Source organism: Oenanthe melanoleuca, chromosome 15 (assembly GCF_029582105.1).
Source record: "Oenanthe melanoleuca isolate GR-GAL-2019-014 chromosome 15, OMel1.0, whole genome shotgun sequence".
Classification (NCBI taxonomy): domain Eukaryota; kingdom Metazoa; phylum Chordata; class Aves; order Passeriformes; family Muscicapidae; genus Oenanthe; species Oenanthe melanoleuca.
Window position 1 is genome coordinate 6,042,784 of NC_079349.1, and position 22,882 is coordinate 6,065,665.

Here is a 22,882-nt window from a genome sequence, read left to right on the forward strand (position 1 = left end):
AGGGGGGAAATGATCTTTCAAGCCAGGGATTTCTCAGCTGGGGCTGGCTGTTGAATAAGGCTCAGAAGGACATTTGAAGGAGCTGACTCCTTACAGCAGTGTGCCATGCAACTGGCATTTTATTTCTAGCAGTTGAGCAAAATTGCAAACAGCTGGCGGATTTTTGGAACATTTTAAAACATTTCTTTCAAGGTACATTATTGCTTCCTTAAAAATAAATACACATGCCACACATTCCTCCTCTTGCAGATGAATGTGTACCCAAGCACCATCTATTAGCAGTGCTGCAAAATCCCTGTGCTACAGTGGTGGGACTGGATTTTAATTCCTTTTTTTTTCCCCTGAAGCCTGGTAGTCCCCCCATACCACCAGGTGAACAAGTGCATGTGGTAAAGGGGGAGATCAAGAACAGTTGTGTTATTATTGTTCTCTCCCTCCTGGGGCACAGCCCCTCAGCAGAGCATCCCAACTCAGCAGGGAACCAAGAGGGGGGTTCTAAAAGGTGACTGGAAAAACCTGATTACTTTATGCATGAGGGACTTGCTGCAAGGACTCCCCAGAGGTCCTGAAAGCTAAGGATAAATTGCAAAAACTGTGTTCTTGCACGTGGTGGGAGGAACTGATGACTGCTCTGCTCAATTCCCCATAGCAAAGATCAGGAATAAAAAGGCAAAAATTAAAATCTCAGTTCACAAATTGTCTCCCTGTGTGAATATTTTGCCACCAGCTAACATTAACTGCTGCCTGCCCCCAAATCCTTCCTGTGCCTCCCTTCATCTGTCTCTGCTGAGAGCACAAACACCCTCTGCACCACACAAAGTCAAACCCATCCTCCCCTGGGTCTGCCCTGGCACCAGGCTGCATCCTTTGCCTCCAACACTCCCACTGCAGGGGGAGCAGCTGGAAAAGCCACAGACAAGGTGAGGGGACCCTCCAAGGGGAAGGGCACGGAGTCAGCAGCACACAGCTGCTGGGAGCTGAGAGCAGAGGGGATGTGCTGCTGCACTCCCTGCATTTTAACACGGGCTCTAATTGAATTCATTAGGAGAGCCACATCCCCACATCATCAGCACCATACGGTGTTTTGCAGCTCTGGCCATAACTCAGCTCCATCAAAAGCCTGCAGTGGTGAGGAATGAGCAACAGTCACTGAGTGCCACTTCCTCAAAGGCTCCTGTGCACAACGGGCAAAGTCAGGAGGAAAGCTGGGGACTGTGATTTTCTTCATTTTAATGGCAGGTTTGACATATCAGAAGCAGAGACTCTTTTGAATATGGGACACATTTTTTAAAAAATTAGCAAAGAGCAATGGAAGTGTAAGGTCAGTGCTGTGGATGTTCCTATGGGCTGTGTTGCATCAGGGACACTCCCAGACTGAGCAGCTCCAGGATTTGCTGTTGTCACAGGCCCACACCACACTCAGTCCCACTTGTCTTCCCTCTCCTCCATCCTTTCCCCTGCTCTCAGAAAACAACAGTATGCAGTATGAGAGGCATGTTGGAAACCAGGAGTGAGTCCTGGCAGCCCATGTGCTTTAGCAGCTGTTACCTTGGGATAATGAGGTCAGCCCTTTCCAAAGTGAACTTCACAAAATCACTGTTCTGGCTGGAGTGACACATAAGGACGTCACAGCAGACCTCCTACAGACTTGGCACAACGTGTGACTCATTCCCACAGATTTCAGTCAGCCAAGGCCTCACAGAGTCCTCCTGCATCCATGTGCCCAGGCAAGGACATTCCAGGGGATCTGGGGGGCTGTTCCCCCACTCACAGGGGTGGAGGAGGTGGGTGGATGTTACAGGATCCTTTAGAGGGCAATGACAACCCTTCCTCTTTTCCATCTCACAGCAACTAAACACTGGTATTACCCTGACAATGAGTATTTGCTATTTCCCCTCTTTCCCAGGGTATCAGTCTCCAGAGACCTCCCCTGCACTGTGCACATGGGCTCACTTGCACGCTCACCTACCTAAAATAACTCCTGCTTGATCCACACCATTTAAAAAGCCTCACAGGCAGTGGCCAGGAGTCCTTTCTTTTTTATTTTGTCCTATGATAAAACTATTGTTCAGCAAGCCAAAGGACAAAATCCCTGGAATTTCATCTTGGCTGATCATCTCTCTTTCTTCTCCCTGTTTCAGAAGTGCTGCTTCCAGCAGCTCTGCTGCCTTGCCTTAGGCAGGGGTCTCTTCAGGAGGAAACCACAGTTCCCTTAAATATAGAGGGGGCAGGAATGAACAAAAAATTGGAGGTTTGGCTGGGCTTAGATCTGAAGCTTTAGTATGAGTCTCTCTAAAGACTGGGAAAAGGAAATTTCACAGAATGGGTGTTAAAAAAAAGAAAAAGTCTGTAATCAGTCTAATTTGATAACCAATTTGTCACAGCCATGCTCTCACCCTCGCTTTTGAAATGAACGTTGTTTGGAGACAAATGTCAGCAAGCCAGGCTGGAGTGTGAAATCCATCACAAGCACAGCCACCAGATGTGTTGGCTCTGTGAACCCCGGATTTCCTGAACCTCTTGGTTAGAAAGCATCTGCCTCTATTACTAGAGATCAGGAGTGGTGAATTCAGCAGCCAACAATCAACTCAAAGTTGTTTATTGAGAAGTTTCTTATTCCTTGAGAAGTTTCATCAGATGAGGTTATTCATCATGGAATACACGCTCCATTCAAGCAGTTTGAAACTCTCCAACAACTATTTGGTTCTCAGACTCACTACCTGGATCAAAATACCCTAATATGGTTATCATTTCCAGGTGTGAATGTGCAGTAACAAACCCAAACTTGTCTTTTGTTAAAGTCTCACAGCTGAGCATATGAGACTTATCCATCTCTACAAGCACACACTTCTGATGCAAACTATAAAATTATCCATTTGAGGCAAATCCTGGATCTCTAAGCCACACATGCATTGGAAAAGGCTTGATTTATACAGTTGTAAAACTCTTGCAGGAAGCATACAGTCTTTGACTTACAAAGAAAGCTGGAAAGAGGAAGCCTCTTCATTTGCAAATTCAGTGCTCAAGATCAAGGGCAACATTCTTGTCTTCTGACTTCCCTGCAAAACCATTTTAACATCACACTGAGCTGCACTGGGTATGTACATGTATTTATATAGAACTTGCTGGTGTTTCTATCATACCAAGGCTTAAATTCAGCATTTTAGCTCATGCCACCTCTTGCTCCACACAGCACACATGGGAGGTGTCCCTTTCCTGGGGGCTCACAGCCCCAAAAACTCTGGGGTGAGCAGGTCCCACAAAACAAAACAAAACAAAACAAAACAAACAAACAAATGACCACAAAAACCACTGGCAAAACCTCAGATCCAAGCTCAGTACCAGGTTTGCATCTTCAGTCCAGTAATACAAGTACACATTCACACAAAGTTGGCTGAATCCATATAGGACAGGAATTATAAGTTTTAAACATTTTGCTCTCAAATTTCTCTGCTGGGGTCAAGACAAGCTGAACTGCTCATTCATCCTCCCTAATTTAGTTCCTCATGTCTGGGCCTGGGTGGCACATCCCCACATTTGGGGCTGGATGCATTTCTCCAGTGGAGGAGCTTGCTCAGAGCACAGACATCACTGGATGAGCCCCAGGCTGGGCACTGCCACAGGTGCCACCACAGTGCTCCAGCATAACCCTGACATTCCCATTTTCCTCTTACCCCCTTTCTGCTCTTGATGGCCATTCCTGCTCCAAAAGGCAAGAAAAGCACGGGGGATGCTCCTCCTGTTTATCTGAGAGCCCAGCACAAAGGCAGCTCAGGAGAAGTGAACTGTACTGTAAATTGATGATCAGGCAATAAAACTGTCTTTAGATAAGCAGAGCAGTTTGCATATGCCTTTGTGCATGCACCTGCCTGTTCAGGGAGTCATCACTCATTTCACAGCTCATTTCACTGACTGTGGCCCACAGGTTTTATCTCTTTAATTGGGCAAACAATACACACCTTGTCTCTGCACATAAAGTCCAGTGCTAACCTGTGTGTCTCCTACAAGTTGGTGGTTTGGCTCTTTTTTAGTCAGCTCTAAGTAATGCTGAGCATTTAAGGTGGAGTGTTCCTTTTGTGATTGTTCCCTGTCTGCAATGCAAATACTCAAATTTCTTCCAGAGCCCACATCAGTGTCTATTGAAGCCCAGGGCCAGAGTCCCTTTGATGTCAAATGGTTTTGGAATGAACTCAGCAGGCCTAAAAAGAAAAGACAAGAAATGTGAGTTCCCCTCCCTCCCAAGCAAGGAGTCTAAAGCAGAATAGTGTAGTAGTAGAAATTTATCAGTGACCCTACTTCAGGGGGTTTCTGTGGGAAATGGCTGGGTTTTTAAACTCACAAGCAGACACAGGCTCTAGCATCTCCACTGAGGCCAGCAGAGTGAATGCAGTTACAGCCTTGGCCTGAGAAGTTAACGCAAGGAGCAGCTGAAACTGCCCAAGCAGAGCATGGTCCTCCAGCAGTGAGTTCTCCCTCCTGCTACACCTGCCACTGCTCCCAGTGTTTCCAGTCCCATCTTCTACACCTGTCACTGCTCCCAGTGTTCCCAGTACCATCCTCTACACCTGTCACTGCTCCCTGCTCCCAGTGTTCCCAGTACCATCCTCTACACCTGTCACTGCTCCCAGTGTTCCCAGTCCCATCCTCTACACCTGTCACTGCTCCCAGTGTTCCCAGTCCCATTCTCTACACCTTTCCCTGCTCCCTGCTCCCAGTGTTTCCAGTCCCATCCTCTACACCTGCCACTGCTCCCAGTGTTTCCAGTCCCATCCTCTACACCTGTCACTGCTCCCAGTGTTTCCAGTCCTGTCCTCTGCACCTTTCTCTGTTCCCAGTGTTCCCAGTCCCATCCTCTACACCTGTCATTGCTCCCAGTGTTTCCAGTCCCATCCTCTACACCTTTCTCTGTTCCCAGTGTTCCCAGTCCCATCCTCTACACCTTTCTCTGTTCCCAGTGTTCCCAGTCCCATCCTCTACACCTTTCTCTGTTCCCAGTGTTCCCAGTCCCATCCTCTACACCTGTCACTGCTCCCAGTGTTCCCAGTCCCATCCTCTACACCTGTCACTGCTCCCAGTGTTCCCAGTCCCATCCTGCAGGCTGGGGCTGTATGGCACTGGCATCCCACAGGGATGCAGGGGGATGCTGGTGCTGCACCATCACCTGCCAACAGGCTATGCACAACCCAGCTCTGACCTGAGGGTCCTGCCTGAGCTACCAAACCCAGGACCAGCAGGACAGAGCTCCTGCTCCAGGACCAGGCTCTCAGGGAAGGGACGAGCACCGTCCCTGCGGTGGTTTGAGCAGCCAGGCCGGAGAGAACCACTCAAAAAAACACACACCCACACAGGCTTTGCAGCATGATTAGTTTTTGGCGAAGACACACGGAATGGAGGGGGGGAAAGTGCTGTCTTTGTTCGAGGATGCAAATGAGCATCTTTTTTAGAAGCTGAGAAAGAGCCCCGACTAACCAAAATTGCGCATTGACTGAAATAAGCCAGGCTGCCTTTCAGATGTAGACTTCAGACAGAAAATGAAACATATCAAAGTGTCTGATTTGACGTGGCTTGCAGCTGCAAGGCAAAGCGACTGTCCCATTTTTTTCCCCTGAGGCAAACACTCAAGATTTTCTTGATCTTATCTTTGTCTTTCTATAAGTCTTTGAAAACCATCTGTAGAGATTCATAAAGGGTATTTGTGTTTTAAGTAAACTGCAGAAGTGATCTATACCGAACAGATGGAAACAAATCAAAAAGCTTAACGGGATGCAGAAAAACAGCAACACTTAGAAAAATACTAGATATGAATGAGTAGGCAGGTTGTCTCCCATTTGTATTACATTTGGTGTGGCATCTCTTTGCTGGAGCTCTCTCTGCAGCCTGCACAGTGAGCTCTCCTCACTCCTCTCCTGTCCTCGTTCACAGGCTGCAGAACACTTCCCTGGCTGTGTTTGCTCTTCTGGACAAGCATCCCTCTGATGGGAATTGTTCAGCTCCTTGGCAGAGCCCTGCTACCCACCCGGAGCCCTCGGTGCAGCTCCCTCGGAAATAGATTGCATCTGACAGCAAAGGGTTCTGATTTTTCACGACTTGCAAAAACATTTCTGTGTAGGGAAGGTGGGGGAGAAAAGTGCTACAAATCAATCTCAGCCTGCTCAGGGATCGAGTGGTTGTTTGTTTGTTCCGGGTGATGTTTTTTTCTGACAGACGATTTCAAAGAAGCACAAGACTGCTTCCTCAGTACCGGCTTTTCATAGAAGACACAATAAGGTGCAAAATGATGTGCCTTACTGGAGTGAGTGGGCGTTAATGGGACTTCCTGAGAATACTAGCAAAACCCACAGAGAAAAAGAGAAAAAAACACTTTTAAAAATTTCCCTGGTGTTTCAGCTGCAGCCTGGCATGTTCTGTCCCCATTAGTCAGAGCCCTGCGTGCCCAGTTTGAGGAGGATGCTGTGACACTGCAGGGGAGCGTCAGCCCAGGTTCAGATCAGTCATTGCAGTGAAGCTGTGGCCAAGGATGGGTTTTGCTCAGGGTTACAAAGTCAGTTTTTTTATCAGCATAGCTGTGACTTCACAAAATTCCCAGCAGTTTGCTCAGAGAGTCTGGTCCCTGCTAACACAAAGTCTGGAGTGTATAATCTCCTCCATAAATTTATCAGCTTCCATCATAAAACCACTCGGCCACAGTGCTGCTGCACAGCTGTTTCATAACCTCAACCCTCTGGTGGCAGCAATGCCTGTTTTCTTTCCAGCTTACGTGTATTAATGGCCAGTTTGTACCTTTACTTCCCCTCCTCCTTTTCTTTTCCTTTCTTTACTCACCAGTCCCTAATAGGCCCAAGGCAAAGGTTAAGGTAAATTCCAGATGGGAGACCCAGGGATGGAGAAGGCTGTTGGAGTGACATCAAAGCACTCCTCCACTTTGTTTCTGCAGGATGTTACACGATAGAAGTTCAAGATAAATGTGTGTTTCTATTGAGCTACTTAATTTATTACGAAGCCAAGACACAGGTTCTGCCTTAAGGATCTCAGGAGGTGGGTATTCTTATCCTGCAGTCCCCAGGAAGGACATTAGGGACAGTCCTGTCCCTTTAGACTGACACTCTTTGGCTGGGGTCCCCAGACACACAGGAAAGCACTATTTCAGATGGAGGAATGACAGGATATGCTTTGGCTCCACATCCACCTTCCCCCACCAAGATGAAAGTCCATCAGGTTTGTACTGTGGGCTGAGCTCAGTGCAGACCCAGATGTGCTCCCACTGCTGTCAGAGGGAATTCATCTTTGACTTTGCTAGAGCTGAGCAGGACAATGTCAAAAGCATCTGAAAACTCAGTTCTCCTCTCTCTGCCAGGAGGCAGGGCCAGAGCAAACCCTTGACATCCCTCCTGTCCCTCAGCTCGGGGCTCAGGCCAGGGGCAGCTGTGGTGGGAGAGGCCCTTCCATGCCTACCCACCAGCCTCCAGAGCAATCACTGTGCTGTGCTGCCCACTTTTACCACCATCTCTCTTAGCCATCGATCAAGGAAATAAAGCATTCCTATGTTTTTCTCTGCCCCTCCCAATGGGGTCATTGCCTTCTGCTCAGTCATGCCAGCTTCCTTCTCCAGAAGGACAAGGGAACTGACTTCCATCAGTTCATTGTCACCCGGGGCATTGTCACCCTGAACATATCCATTTTCACCCCCTCTGGAGCTTAGCCAGCTCCACTCTGCCTCCTGAGCAAAGCACAAGGCATCCCGTGCTGTCATCCCCACGGCCCTTTGGTATTTGTATCCATGTAAGTGCAGATTCCCAGTTCTATCCATCCACCAGCCTGGAGAGCCTGGCATGCAAAAATAGAGGCAATACTGTGACTGATATTTTTAGAAAGGGAATGCATATGTAAATTATTCCCCAGAAAATGTCTCTGTGCGTCAGCCTCTCCCCTGATTCAGAGAACATCCCTTCTATCTTTTCCTCAAGTACACGCTGCGTACAGAGAAGCTCAACATCTCAGGCAGGGAAGGTTGCTGCAAAAGTGATTCATCTATCACATCCTTCACAGCTTCGGTAAACTGGAACGGTGCGAATCTCTCTGCCCCCAGCCTTGGCTGCTGCAGAGCTCCCGGCGTCGCTCCCATTCACAGCTTGGTGCGGAAGGCGAGGAGCGCGCCGGGCTCCCTCCCTCGTGTCCGCAGCCTCGCACCGAGCGCTGCCCGCCGGGGACGCGCTCACAATCCACACAGGCCCGCGGGGCTGCGGTGGAGCTGCCCGGGAGGTGAGGAGACCTCCTGCCCTCTGCACATACCCACCGAGCATCCCGCTCGTCATTCCTGCATCTCATCCGTGCATCCTGCAGCCTGAGCACCCCTCTCGTCATTCCTGCATCCCCAGCATCCCATCTGTGATTCCTGCATCCCGAGCATCCCACCCGTGATTCCTGCATCTCATTCGTGATTCCTGCATCCAGGACATCCCACCCGTGATTCCTGCATCCCACCCGTGATTCCTGCATCTCATTCGTGATTCCTGCATTCAGGACATCCCACCCGTGATTCCTGCAGCCCGAGCATCCCACCCGTGATTCCTGCATCCCACCCGTGATTCCTGCATCCATAACATCCCACTCGTGATTCCTGTAGCCCGAGCATCCTGCCCATGATTCCTGCATCCCAAGGATCCCATCCATGCATCTTGCAGCCCGAGCATCCCACCCGTGATTCCTGCATCTTATTCGTGATTCCTGCATTCTGAGCATCCTGCCCGTGATTCCTGCATCCAGAACATCCCACCCGTGATTCCTGCATCCTTTAGCATCCTGCCCGTGATTCCTGCATCCCATTTGTGATTCCTGCATCCTGAGCATCCTGCCCGTGATTCCTGCATCCTGCCCGTGATTCCTGCATCCCGAGCATCCCATCCGTGATTCCTGCATCCCAAGGATCCCATCCGTGCATCCTGCACCCCGAGCATCCCACCCGTGATTCCTGCACCCCGAGCATCCCGCCCGTGATTCCTGCATCCCACCATCCCACCAGCTGAGCCCCAGGCAGCCGAGGTGCCCCCCCCCATGCTCAGCGCTGGCCATGGGGAGCCTCCCAAGAGGAGGAGGAGGCGCTCCCAGCCACCAGCACACGCAGCTGTGTTTCTCCACCCCCTCACATTCACATCCTCCATCCCTGCCCAAAACTCCTCGGTCCCAAGGCTGCTCAGCAGCTCAGGCAGGGCAGGAGCTGTGCACAGGGAGCTCACCGTGCCCTGAGCTTTGGAGGTAAACAGCCCAGTCCCCGATGTTACATTCCATCACTGTCCAGAAGCTATTAGGAAGCTAATTAAAATGAATAAATCACTTAAGTATTCAGAGTTCATATCCCATTAATTCAACAGCACAAGATACAGAGGAAAAGACAAAGGCTGAGGAAAAGGCCAAGGACGCTACAGCAATGTTCCTCAGTGTGGATTTTTTTACCCTCCATTCTTGTAATACAAAAGATAAGTCTGTCTCCTGGCTTATCTAGATACATTTGTAAAGATTAAAACCACACTTCTTTGCCTTTGCATCCTGCTGTAAATGATTAGCCCATGGTATCATTAAGCAGGCATTGTGCCAGCCCCAAGGTTCTGATTTAAGCCACAAAAACAGGGAAATTCAGAGGGGAACCTGCTGGTGCCTGTGAGGAGCAGACACTGCCACATCCTTGCCCTTGCAGGCAGATGGGGAGATGGGGCTGCACATGCACCCTCAGCTCTACAGGAGAGGCTGGCCCCAGTTCCTGCACCAGCAAAAAGAGCATTTTCCTGCTTACTGGTGGCATTTGGGAACATGGTCACTGGTACCCAGCAAGGGCATATCTGCCTCCTGGAGCAGCCCAGTGACCTCACCTCTAAGATTCCACTCAGGCTTTGAGTCTGGCTCTGAGATGGGAGTAGCAGTTTCCAAAGCCTTGGGCATGATCCAAGGAGGTGTCCCTGCAGAGAAACTGCTGTCCCCAAGCACATCCTGAAAACCCAGCTCAGCAGGAATGAGCAGGCTGCAGAAGAGGAGCCAGGTAGCTCAGAGGGTGGGAAATGGGATCACACTTTAGAAAACCACTGAAAATGCCACTGGAAAAATTCCAGAGTGGCTCTAGTCCCAACCCCACCTTACACCAGGTTTACATTGCTCTATCACCCTGCTTCATATTCCTTTTAAAAACTGGCATTGCAGGCACATAAGTCCTCTCTGTGTCCCTGAAAATACTGCTGGGTCAGAAAAACTCAGGTCCAGGCAACCTCCTAAAGAATGGGTTTGCTTGTACCCCAAAAGACTCTACTCATAGTCCTATGGTTTGGAGCTGAAGAAAACCTAAATCAAGGAAAGGCATTTTGTTGTCACATTCCAGACCAGCACAAATTAATGTATCAGCATTAAAAGTCCATGAAAAATGAGGTTAATTACAGAAACTATGACCTTTATATACAGCAGCTCAGGCATGGGCTGCTCTCATACATCATCACATTAGGAATAGCCACTTACTGACACACAGCAGCAAATAATAAATAATAAATAATTAATCCATCAAACTAAATTGAACTTTGTGTAATGTAGTCCTGACAAACTGTAGATTAATTTGCCTAATCCATCATCTGTTAATCCTTCATCCCCAAGAAAAGCATGTAAGTGCTACAACTGTGTCACCCAAGTCCATTCCTACAGGCAGGGTGACTCAGGTACACTCTTCCTGAAATCCATCTACTGCATTTCCCACCTTTAGCAAATACTGCCAGAACATTGCAGATTCCATGTGTCAAAGGTGGACATGAGAAATTCTGTATTTATGAAGCCACAAAAATAACAATCAGGGGTTTATATCATCTGTAATTAAGACAGTTACACTGAGGTTAGTGCATTGTTTGTACTATATAAATAATAAATGCTAATATTCAATGTTAAAAGGAACTGGAGCTGTAACCCAAACTGATACACAGTAAAGCTCATTGCATAAAAGCTTGCACATTAGAATAAGGTTTTTGGTAAAAGGAGGAAATGAAAAGGATTTCTAGGTTTCAAATGTATTTTGTTATGAGTCTGTTTAGGGTTTTGCAGCTGTGGGAGAGGTAACACAGCATAGCTGGGGAGCTGTACCTGGAGAAGACACAGAGGTGGTGGGTGTGCTCACCTTACCACAGGTACTGGAAATTGGCAATGTATTCCTGTAGCCACCAAGTGCAAAATGGTCCCAGGAAAGAACAACCACTGGATTTAACTGCAATAAAATCTCCCAAACTTTCTGTGGCAATCAGAAGCTTTTGTGTCAAACTCAGTTGAAGTCAAAGGTGCAAACAGGAGCTGGTCTGAGCTCTGTAGCAGGAGACAGGCAGGAAGGCAAGTTTGATACTCAGATTTGCCCAATTCCCAGGTTAGTGGGGAAATTTGGAGCAGAATTCTTAAATACCAGAAGAACCCAGTAATTTTTTTCCCATTTCATGCTGAGTAACAAGTTCCAGAGCAGTGGAAATACTCACTTATCCAAACCATTACTGGACACCAGAAAGGTGCCTACTCCCACACAAGAGCTGGAAATCTGTGTCTGGTTTTAAACAAAAATCCAAGAAGCCAGCAATCAGATACTTTCCCTCCCTGTAATAGACTACTCCAAAGTCAAGTTGTTTCCCAGCCTTGTTGTCCAATCTAGTTAAATTTCTTCTTTGCAACATCACTTGCATTTGCTTTGACTGCCAAGTGACACCCTGAAGTGACAGTGCCAGACCTGCCCAGGAGCTCAGAGGAACCCTGCAGCCCTAATGATGCCACACTCAACATTAACCCCTTGTGCTCACACTCAGCCTGTGCATTGTGGCTACTGGGTCCTCACTGAGCAGCTGGGACAGGGTGCAGGTCCTTCCCTGCAGAGGGACCAGGAGGATGCTCCTGTGGCATCAGCACTGCAAAGATTTTGAAAAACATTCCAGAGGTGGCAGGAGCAGCAAGGACAGCTGCTGACAGGAGGGTCATGTTTTGCTGCCTTACTTGCAGCAAAGAACAGCAACTTGCATTGGTCCTGCCCCACTGCACAAGTCTCCAGCCCAAGCAGTAAATATAGCTGGAGGGAAAAAGCTTTCAGAATAGAAAGGCAGGACTGCTGAGTGGGAGACAGTACAACCCTCAGGGAGAGGGCACTGCACTCCTAATGAAGTCTCTGGGGTAGAATTACAAAGTATTAATATGCCTGTGTGTGAGAAGTGCAGAAATGGCTGAAAGCTGGAAACCAAGGGTTAATGGAAGAAGCCAGAGTCACCTGTGCAAATGCATATTTAATGTTCTCAGAGGACAACTATGCCAACTGCTCAGCAGCCAGGAACTCTTTCTTAAGAACTACTGTTATAAGCCTCTGATCTAGCTCATAAATAATCATCAAATGAAATGATTTATGGATTTGCTGAACTAAAACTTTCTCTGTTCTTCCTCAGCTCCTCTTCAATGTCTGGGAGAGGAGGAGAGGCAGCAGAGCTGCAGGAGCTGGGGCTGATGTTGCTGTGCACAGGCTCAGATTGTCCCTAGCTTTGGGCAGCTGAACCTGGCACAGGGATGCCCATGGGATGGGCCTGGGACAATCTCCTTGGGTCCCAATGGCCATGTCTGTATCTGGGACCTGCCCCTGCCCTGCACAGCATCCTTCAGGTCTTGGTTTGTGCCAGGCTGGGAAAAACTTACCCAAGGCAGTGATGGTTAGATTATTACCCAGACACTAATCTCAAAAATGCCAGTCTATTTTCTCCAGTTATCCCTTTACTCAGAAGAGCCAGGCTGAACATAAATTGACACCCAAGTGTTATACAATTATCACTATATAAATAAATGTCATCACATTTAAATCACAACCCAAAATAACTTGGAGGTCAGCCCTGCTTTCAGCAGAAGGTTGGACTTGGTGACCTCGAGGGCCCTTGCAACCTAAATTATTCTTTGATCTGGTGCTTTTTCCCTAATAGAAATTTCCATCTCTTTTAAGAGAAGTAACTTATTGCAAGCCATAGGAAAAAGGAAGTTTAATAACAGCTAGCTCCTATTTTGAAGCTGTGTTGGATTCAAAGCTTTAGGAGAAGTAAATACATTTAAAAGACGTTGAAGCCTTTGAAAGAGGGCACAGGTTGCAATCCTGCAGCACTCTGCACAAGGCAGGCACCCAGTTCCAGTGCTGGCATTTGACTGCTTTCATACTTGATTTTATAATGGTATCCAGTTACCTTTCATAGCATAGAAGACAGACTTAAAATATGCCCTATTTTTATTTTTCCTGTTGCTAAAGCCTGAACTTGCTTGCAGAGCAAGACAGGCTGCCCTCCTCATCCTGGGAACACCAGCCAGCTCCCAGCAGCGTATTTGTGGTGTATTTATATAAACTGGGGGTGGGATGGTCATTGTGGCAAACATTCCCTTGCTAAAACACTCCAAGATCTGTCTCTCCCTGTTTCCAGAGCCAGGGGTGTCCCCACAGCTGCTGTGAGCATCACCCTGTGCAGAGCCAGGCTTTGATGCTCCCTGTGGAAGGAGCTTTAGCAGCGCTCTGGAGTGTTGTTTTCACACAGGATTGATCAGCACAGTTAACACAGCTCCACAGAGCTGCTCTCTGAGCATGCCCTGCATGGGAATGAGCACAGGTCTGTGCTGGCACTCACCTGCACAGGGCTCTGCAAACAGCCAGCACCACCTGCAGCATCACAGGGGAGCCAGGCAGGCACAGAGGTCATGGACTGGCTCTGTGATGGGCTTGGGAGAGCCAGGATTCAAAAGAGATTTAAGTGTCTTATTTCCACACAGACATTTCTATAGGGCTTACACATTGTACTGCCTGGAGGAACCTCGTGCTCTGGCGTGCCAGGCTCTTGGTGGGTTAGGATGTATTTTATCCTGAGCTGTGTAATTTTTCAGTATCCAACAGGATGAGCTGCTCTGTAAAACAGAGTCCTCAAGCAGAAGCTTTGTTGAATTTTAACAGAGACACATCAATGAATCCACACTGAGATCCCAGGGAGATCAAACAGGAAGCTTGAAAAATTACAGGAGAAAGCATCTGGGATCCTTTGGGGGAAAACTGTCAAAGTATCACAGGAAAATATAGAGCTTGATGGGGTATCAAGAGGTCATCCAGTCCAGTGTTTACAAACCTTTAAAAATCACTTATCTCTTTAATCCAGAAGTCACAGACTATTTTGTGCTCTGCTGGCACTGCTGCCTTACTTGCAAACCTAACCAGGATTTGGACCAACACTGAAACACGTTTTTCCTTCCCCTGTTTTATTTTTCCATCTCCTGAATGATTTATTCCTTCCTGGTTGTCTTCTGAGCTACCATGGGAAGTTCTGTGAACACCTGGCCTCACCTTCCAAAGTCACAGGTACCATCAAAACCATCCACAGGAGCCCAAGACACAATGCTGTCCCCTTCAGTGACCTCCAGGCTCCATCCCACACCTCACCCCATCATCTGAGCTCATCCTGTGATTTCCCTGCACAGGGACATGCTCTGTTACAGGCTTTTAAAAGCAGAGCATCCCTTTGTATTCCTCTAGTCAAAATATCCCCAGTTTCTTCCAGATGCAGCTGGGATGAAAGTCTGACTAAAGCAAATGGGTCTTACTGAATTTGCAAAGGAAGATTGCTCTGAGACACCAGTGTCATCCTACCTCTATGGACAGCACATTTTACAGATCCAGCTGTGTTGCCAAAGAGAAAAGCCCAGCAATTTTAAAAAATACTACTCCTCTAATCCTTGTTGCTCACTGTCCTGCCCAAATTTGACAGTCTCCTGAGCTACCCTGTGCTCAGGGTAGGAAAGGATTATCAATACCAGGCACTGAGACCAGATAATCTGTGCAGCTCTATACAAGATCCTCCTGATCTCACCCAGAGCCAATCCCACCTCTCCTAACTCCTGGTGCAGGACTCTGGGCCCTTAACCATTCACCCGTCAGGATACACAACCTTTGGGACAACACCAATCAGTTTTTTTATCATATCTACACACAAAAGTACCCCCTATCAGGATACACACCCTTTGGGATGACACCAACCAACTATTTTCTATATCCATACACAAAACCATCCCCTATCAGGATACACAACCTTTGGGATGACACCAACCAACTATTTTCTATATCCATACACAAAACCATCCCCTATCAGGATACACAACCTTTGGGATGACACCAACCAGCAATTTTCCATACCCATACACAAAACCATCCCCATATCAGGATTCAAAGCCTTTGATACGACACCAAGTGTGGTTTGGTTTTTTTTTTTTCCACATATCTGGGCAGACAGAAGCAAACATTTCCCACACCTTTCCCACACCTCCTCCCCGGAACAAGCCCAGCCCATCCAACTCCTTTCCCAACCACAGGAACCGCAACCCTCTGTGATTTGTGTACTAACTGAGGCGGTGAGCTGTGCTCTGCGTTAGAACAGCTGTGAAAAGGCGAGTGAGTGTTTTGGCCAGGGATCCATCACACTTGATTAGCCGGGCGCTGGAGCGCGAATGCTCCGGCAGGGACGGGCGCCCCGAGCCCGCGGGTCAGGGCAGGGATTAACGATATCCGACTGCCGTGTCACAACACCCGCTGCAGCGTTCAGAAACCACAGAACCCGCTGCTCGGCGGCACAGCAGATTTATTGCCCTCCCTGTAGCTCCTGTGAAACCAAGCGGGGCGGTCGGGCTGAGTTTGATTTCGGCTCCTGCCAAAGTTCAGGTGCAGGGGGGAAGATTTCAGTATCTTCAGACACTAAAAAGTAGATCCAGGAGGAAAGGTGGGGGTTTTTCAGCCAGGTGTGTAGTTCAGCTCTGTAAGTCACCTGTCTAAACAACAATTTCATAGAAAAGAATCCCATTTCCCTGCTCTTCAACACTTGTAGCACACACGTAATAACTTCTGGTTTACACTAAAAAACCTTGTGGAAAAAAAAAAGTCTTTCACACTAGGGATGTTTGAGTTTTACTGCTCTGTAGAATGCTAGGAATGTGTTTCTGTGCAAAACAAGCTGGAGGTGACTGTTGAAGAGAGATTCCCAAGGGAGCTCTCCCACTTCAAAATCAGCATCTTTTCAGGACACTGTGTTTTAAACTCATGGTTAGATCTGGAACTGCACAAACAGCTCTTGAAGTGCAGGTCTAGTCCTTTTTATCTCAGTATACATCTCCACTGGAAAAGATTGAGTGCCCAGTGTGAGCAGGCAACTGCAGTGTGTGGCCACTGAGAATCAGAATTTGGACAACTGGGATCACCACTTAAAAAACCAAAACAAAAAAACAAACAAAAAACAAACAAAAAGAAAACCAACAAACAAAAAACCACCACCTCTTCAGCTTTATGAGACACGTATGACTAAGGAAAAAGGCTTTGCTTCCCTTCTGCTCCCAAATTCAAGATTTTTTTCTCAGCATCCAGACTCAATTCCATCCAAATTACTGTCACTTCAAGTTTTCCCATATCAAACTCAGTGGTCATCATGTGATGTTGGTGACAGCTTGTTCCTCCCTATTTCATCTGAGTTTTCAGCATCAAGGCCAGGACTGGAGATGTCACCAGCACTTAAAGAAAAAGGGGTTGGTGTCCCAAGAGCACATCTCTTCACCACACACCTTGCGGGTACTTTAAGGAGCTATTGCTCCTCATTCTCTTCAGAAACAGCAAATTCTCTGTATCTCAAGCCTGTAAGAGCACTTCTGCTTCCACAGCAGGACCAGTGCATCCAAGAGATACCAAAACCAGAAGAGCTCATCCTTCAAAGCCTCCTAAGTGTTTCCCAGCCCACTCCAGGCCCTGTGGAGTCCCCAGCTGAAACCAGCCCCTGTCCAAGGGTTCCTGCTCTGCACCCCTTCTCCACTCAGGTCACAGGAATGTTTCTGGGTAGAGACTGTCTGGATAAACCAGGTGCTTCAGCACCCTGAGCTATGCTGCAGGGGTGCAATTTTGTTTTTAAACTGCACTTGGTAGCGTTCTGACTTGCAGGTTTCACTTTTTAATAGTAAACACATTCTGTGGGTGCCAGAGAACATTTCAAAGCGTTTCAGTAGAGTCCTTTTACCTCCACAGCCTGAGGGCACATACACTGAAACAACACCTGAAATCCAATTACTGAGGAATATTCCCAAGTGCATTTCCATAGGTAATTTGTTCGTCTGTTGGAACATGCAAAGTGATTTTTCTCCACTTCTTGATGCTGCACCACAGGCTCCTAGGTTGAAGATTTCTATCCAAATTGCAAAGTGATTACCACAGGGAAGGAATCATGACCAGGGGAACAACCTGCCAGTGCTGTCCAGGGCCCAGAGCTCACCTTTGGTTTGGCAAGAAGTTCCTCAGCCCAGACCCACCACAATCCCTGCTACCACCCCAGCTTCTCATTGCCCAATCCGTTTGATGCAGAAAGACATGAGAAGCCTGAAAGTATTTTTCCTTCAGCATCCTGTTTATTGATTTAGCAAGGAGCTGACACAGATGTGCAGTTCTAGAGACAAGCTGTAATGCAATCCCTTCATCTGCTGTCACTCAAAATCACACAAGCTGGCTGCTGCCATAAGGGGAGGAGTGGCCACCCTGCTCATTTTGGGACTGCCAAGCAACCCAGCCAGGAGCTTTGTCCTCATTAGGGAGGCACCCCCAGATTGCCACCACATCTGTGCTGGATGTGCCATCACAGCACATCAAACACTGTGCCCAGGAAACCTCCACAGAGACAGCCACACTGTCCTCCCCTTCTCAGAGCCAGAGAAAGGGAACCACAGCATGAACCAGCCCAGAAACCACCACGGGGATGGCCCTGCTTGGGGTGCTCTCCCTCTCTAGTGGGGTACCCACACCCCCAGCCCAGGGGAAAGGCCCCAGCTGGGCCCCTCACAGCCACACCAGTAACACAGGGCAGGTTCACAGCATGGGCTGGTTTGCAGGTGGGAGCACCTCACCCACTCAGTGTCATCCCCACTGGTGAAATATCACTGGAAATTGGTCTAATTCCAGAAAGAAGAGACAAAAATTAGACAGACAAAGTTTGGGTCAGAGTGACAAGGAACATAATCAGAAAAGAGCATAGATGAACTGCCTGTGAGTTAAAGATAATTCAGGGCAAATTAAAGCATCTGAACTCCTACTGAGAGCCACTGATTTAGAATTATGAAGTTAACTTACAGCAATCATTTTCTATATGAAAGCAATTACAGATGGGTTAAAAGCTTCTGTTATTATGGATTGTGTATGGCTGCCACAGAGGGTTCAGTCTCCCAGGATGAAATTTTAGCCCATGTGAAAAACTGCTACATCCTGTATGCCAAATCTTGTTCACACATCAGAAAGTCATTGAACATCAGACATTTTATTAAGCAATGCAAATGCAGACAGCCAGGGAGAGGTAGATAGGGAACATCCTGCTCACCAATAAAGCACATACACACAAATCATCATGGTTCACTTCCCAAAATAATCACACAGGCTCAAACACACAGCTGTGATGGGTGGCAAATTTCCAAGTCTTAATGATCAGAAAGCAGAACCGTTGTTTGAAGTGGTCATCTCTTGAGGGGAAGAGAAAAGTCAGGGGAAAGCTTGTGAGGAACCTGCGAGCAGGGATCGTGCCCAGGAGCCTGGTGGTGCCTGCAGGAAGGTCACCAGCCTAGTGGCAGTGGCCTCCTCCACCTGCTGCCTCCTGGCACAGCCTCCACAGCTCTGGCAGCAGCTCCCACGGGGGGACAAAGGGATGAACACCCCAGCTGCTGCTCCCACCCCTTGGCTGGAGAAAAGGGGACACAGCCTCTGGGACAGACCCTCCTGATATCCACTGCCCCCAGGGCTCTGAGGAACAGCCCCAGGACAGTGCCTGTCCTGTCTGCCCCTAAACCAGCCCTGGCCACAGGGTCACACAGCAACAGCTCACAAGTGGAGCTGATAAACCACTTACCAAAGGAATCTGTTACACTGAGCCTCTTCCTTCTCCTCATTCTTAACTGGGCTTTATTTCTTGTTTGGTGTTTTCTGAGCAGTGAAACGAGTTGACAGACCTTTTGTTTCTGGAATGAAAATGAGATTTTCACTGCAATGTGCATGGCAATGAGCAGTGTGTGAGGGCATCTCCATCATGTGTCTTTCAGGGATGAGATTTGGAAGAGGGGGGAGAAAAGGGAAACCTGCCCAAGACCTAGTGGAAACCAAAGGCTCAGAGGTGTCCTGTCTGTAAATGTGGTATTTGACAGGTATCTACAGACAGGTTCTGGGTGTAGGAGCAGATATTTGGATTTCCCCTGCTGCACAGGCTGTGAGAGCAGGAGGGCTGTGAAGTCACAGCCAGCCTGGCCCCTGTGCCCAAGGAGCAGCCTTGGGGCTCTGCCACCAAGGGCCACCAGGGCAGGGAGCCTTGCTCCATAGGGGCCAGCAGGAACTCTGATGGCCAGCAGGGATCCATAGCTGATAGTTACAATAAATGAATTTTAGCAGCTAAACTCAGAGGGTTGTGATAGCAGCACTGAACCCAGCAGTGCAGGGAGGAAGCAAAGCTTGTGCATGATGAATGAGGGGGAAACCCATGGCACTGACAGCAAGGGCTACATGCTGCTGGCAGAGAAATGGAAGGCAAGGATCTCACTGGATTCAATACAATCTGATCCAAATGAGGAGACAGGGCAGCTCATTCTCACTGCACCATCCTCCACTCCATTTTTGCTGATCACAGGCACTTCTGTGCTCTCCTGCTAATTTCACCAGTGCAAGAGAATCTCTGTGTTTGCTACACACAGCCACCAGTACCTGTGGGTGATGCAGATGGATTTTCTCATGGTTTTCCCAGGCCCATGCAGAAATTCTATGGCAAAGCACAGCTCCAGGCACTAAATGAATAATGGAGCATCCTCCCTGCAGCTTTTGGGAAACTTTAGGTGATGGTTTCCTGCATGGGTTCCTGGCTCAAAGATAAATGTGATAAAGAAGTGAAACAAAGCTTTGCATTCCCAGAAATCCCCTGCTAAGGTGGATTTGAAATCTTTATTACCACCTCAAAAGCACTGTTTAAAGTGGTATCTTTTGGGGGGAAATCCCCAAAGTGGCCATAAAAACTGATAAATGATCACTGGGAAGCAACAAAAGGAGAAACTCAATCTTTTTCCCTTTCTGCTCATCTTTTCTATGCATTTTTTCCATACAATAGTCAACACAAGAAATGGCACCTATTTAGCACTATTGATCCAGCTTACTTCAGTAACAAACCACATTAAGTTAAAATCAATACCAGCCACTCTTAAACTGATTTAGGAGTGTCCACACAAAGGGGCTCACACCAGTTTAGACATATTTGCTTTGTAACCAATTTAGTTAAAACATGCAATCTAGGGACTGATCTGTGCTGTGAACAGCTGGGAGGCAATAATTCCTGGGGCTCAAAGGCATCAATTCCCAAGTGCCATCAATGGCTCTCAAGGGACAGGGATGGGAAGTGTCACTGACAAACATCCATCTTTCTTGGCAAAACACACAGGTCTCCCTCACTCCAAAAGCCAGAGACACACAAAAAACCCAAATTAACCTCTGAGTCAATTTTGTTTCTACTGCTCAAACTTTGCATTTAAAAAAAAAAAAAAAAAAAAAAAAAAAAAAGGCAAACTGAAGTTGCTGGAGGCAAGCAGCTCAGAAAGCCATGTTTTATTTCTCCCCTGGAATATTGACTCCACACATGCACTGCAGATCACAGTGCCCTCTGTAAATCCAGCAGCACAGGTCTTTGCAGTCCAGGTCGCAGCAGCAGCCAAGTGCCCAGGGTTAGGGAATGCAGCAGGAGGAAGGGTTTGGCAGTGCTGCTTGTCACAGCAGCCTCCTGCTGAACACCCAAGGATTTGTGCAGGGCAGGCTGAGGAGCCTGGGGAGCACAGCACAGATCTCATCACACACCATGGCACCATGGCATCACAGCCAGGCTGTAAATCTCAGCACTACAGAGGCACCTCACTCCAAAGGAGAAGAGGCTTTAGTGCTTAGTCAAGTGCAAACCCAAGGGTCTCCATCAGGTGTGATGCCAGAAAACTTCTGGTGTTACCCACCCTGGCCAAGGGGAGGGAGCCCAGGCCCTGTGGGGTCCTGCCACCCCTGTGCCTCAGCACCCAAAAAGCTGACACATCACAGAGAAATCAGTAAAGACTATCTTAGGCTTGAGCTTCAGAGGGAAACTATCAAAAGTTTGCTCAGGACTTTGGGATTCTTGGAGCAAATGCCATTGGGCTGGAGAAGTTCTGGTTCATCTACAGCAAAGGAAAGAAGAAGAAATTAGGCTCCTCATCCCATGCTTGTTGCCCACAATATCATAAAACTGTTGCCTTCAGGGCTCTTTTACACCTTGGAGAAAAACGTGGAGAAGCATTAGGCCAGTGGTGTTTGTTTGGATTAAAGCCAGATCTGCAGGCTCCAGTTGTCCCTGGCTGTGTGGTGGCTGCAGCCATGGGATGATCACAGAGCAGCCTCTCCAGGCTGGCAGATCAGCAGAGCTCACCTGAGAGCCCTCAGAGATACACACCTCCAGTCTCCAAACCCTGGTCATTTATTTCTCTCCTGTCTCCCCACTCCTGCCCTGCAGCTGCAGGCACCATTCCCATCCCTGTTCATTACCTCTGGAGATCAGCAGCAGCCAACCCACTAAAAGCCTTCCAAAAGGCAGGAAACACCACACTCCACTGCTGCTTATCCACCTACAAAATATGCATGTTCAGGCGTCTTCTCACCTCAGCTGCTTTAAACCTGCCACTCAGAAGTGGTTTGGGGCTTCAGTTTCAGGCTGCAACTCTGCTTTGTGATTTTCTGGATATCTGGAAGAGATTTTGAAATGGTTTTCCCTGCTGTTAGCAGGTAATAATTTGTTTCACAGAAAGAGTCAAGAGTTACACTTATGTTGCCGAATTAAACACAGGAATGTTTTGGATATAGAAAGAAACCTTTTTGTGTTTTATTATTTATTTTGCTTTAAAGCCTCAGGTGCTAAAAATTAGCCTCCACTGCTCCATAAAAATGCAAGGAATGGGTCTTTTCCCAGAGTAAATAAATTAGGTAGAGAGAGAAGGAAAAAAAAAAAATCACTTTCCATATATTGCTGCTGGGTAGAGCATTCCTAAAGAGGGACAAATCCTGCTGAGGTGTCCTGCCTGGGGTCTCCAAGGGGAGCCAAGCAGGGTTTGCTGCTGGCATCCCAGGCTCCTGGGCAAGGGATTGTGTCTGTGCTCTGATGATATCTCCCCATTAACTGCTCCAAGACACTGAGTGCCTGTCCCTGTCAGACTAGGAATGGCAAATAATGCAGCAATACAACACAACTTCTTCAAGGCAGCAAGAAGAAGTGTTTTATTGAAAGGGCACTGCACTTACATAGGATAGATCGTGCCATACAAAATAGAAAAGGCTCATTGGTTCAAGAGAGCAACATCTCTGGAAAACATGCTTTCTGCAAAACATCACATAGCACATGCCCTGCTCTGAGATCAACAGCAGGTGTTAATCTATGTTATTCATTCTTCCTTCTCTTGTTTACCTCTGAGAAAGTCTCCAGCCTGGGAAAGATCTGAGCTGGAGCTGAGAAAGCCAACAGCCTGGGAAAAATCCGAGCTGGATTTTTCCCTGAGCCTTCAGCAGTGCCCACGAGTACCAAATCCCATCCTCACACTGGAATCAAACACATCTGGGAGCAGCCAGTGCCTGTCCCAGCACTGCACTGAAATCCTGATTTAGCCAGCAAAACAACCCCACAGAGAGCAGAGCAGCTGGAGCTGGAGGACTGGCATGTGCCCTGGGGCTGACAGGCAGAGCCAGGGCTCTGTGGGAGGGATGCCAGGCGCCCACCAAGGACACTGGCCACGTGCCTGTGATTGCTGTCAGGGGTTACTGGCAGGGAAAGGCAGC

At 48.0% G+C, this 22,882-nt stretch overlaps 1 long non-coding RNA gene across 1 annotated transcript in view; it reads right to left on the reverse strand.

The window, feature by feature from the left end:
* The window catches only part of LOC130259747 (uncharacterized), a 74,104-nt gene that overhangs the window by 15,585 nt on the left and 35,637 nt on the right, over positions 1-22,882 (reverse strand). Inside the window, exons 4-5 of the long non-coding RNA XR_008841693.1 lie at positions 21,715-21,798; positions 18,915-19,023 (exon numbers count right to left, since the gene is read on the reverse strand). This is a non-coding gene — a long non-coding RNA (uncharacterized LOC130259747). The remainder of the gene's footprint in view (positions 1-18,914; positions 19,024-21,714; positions 21,799-22,882) is intronic.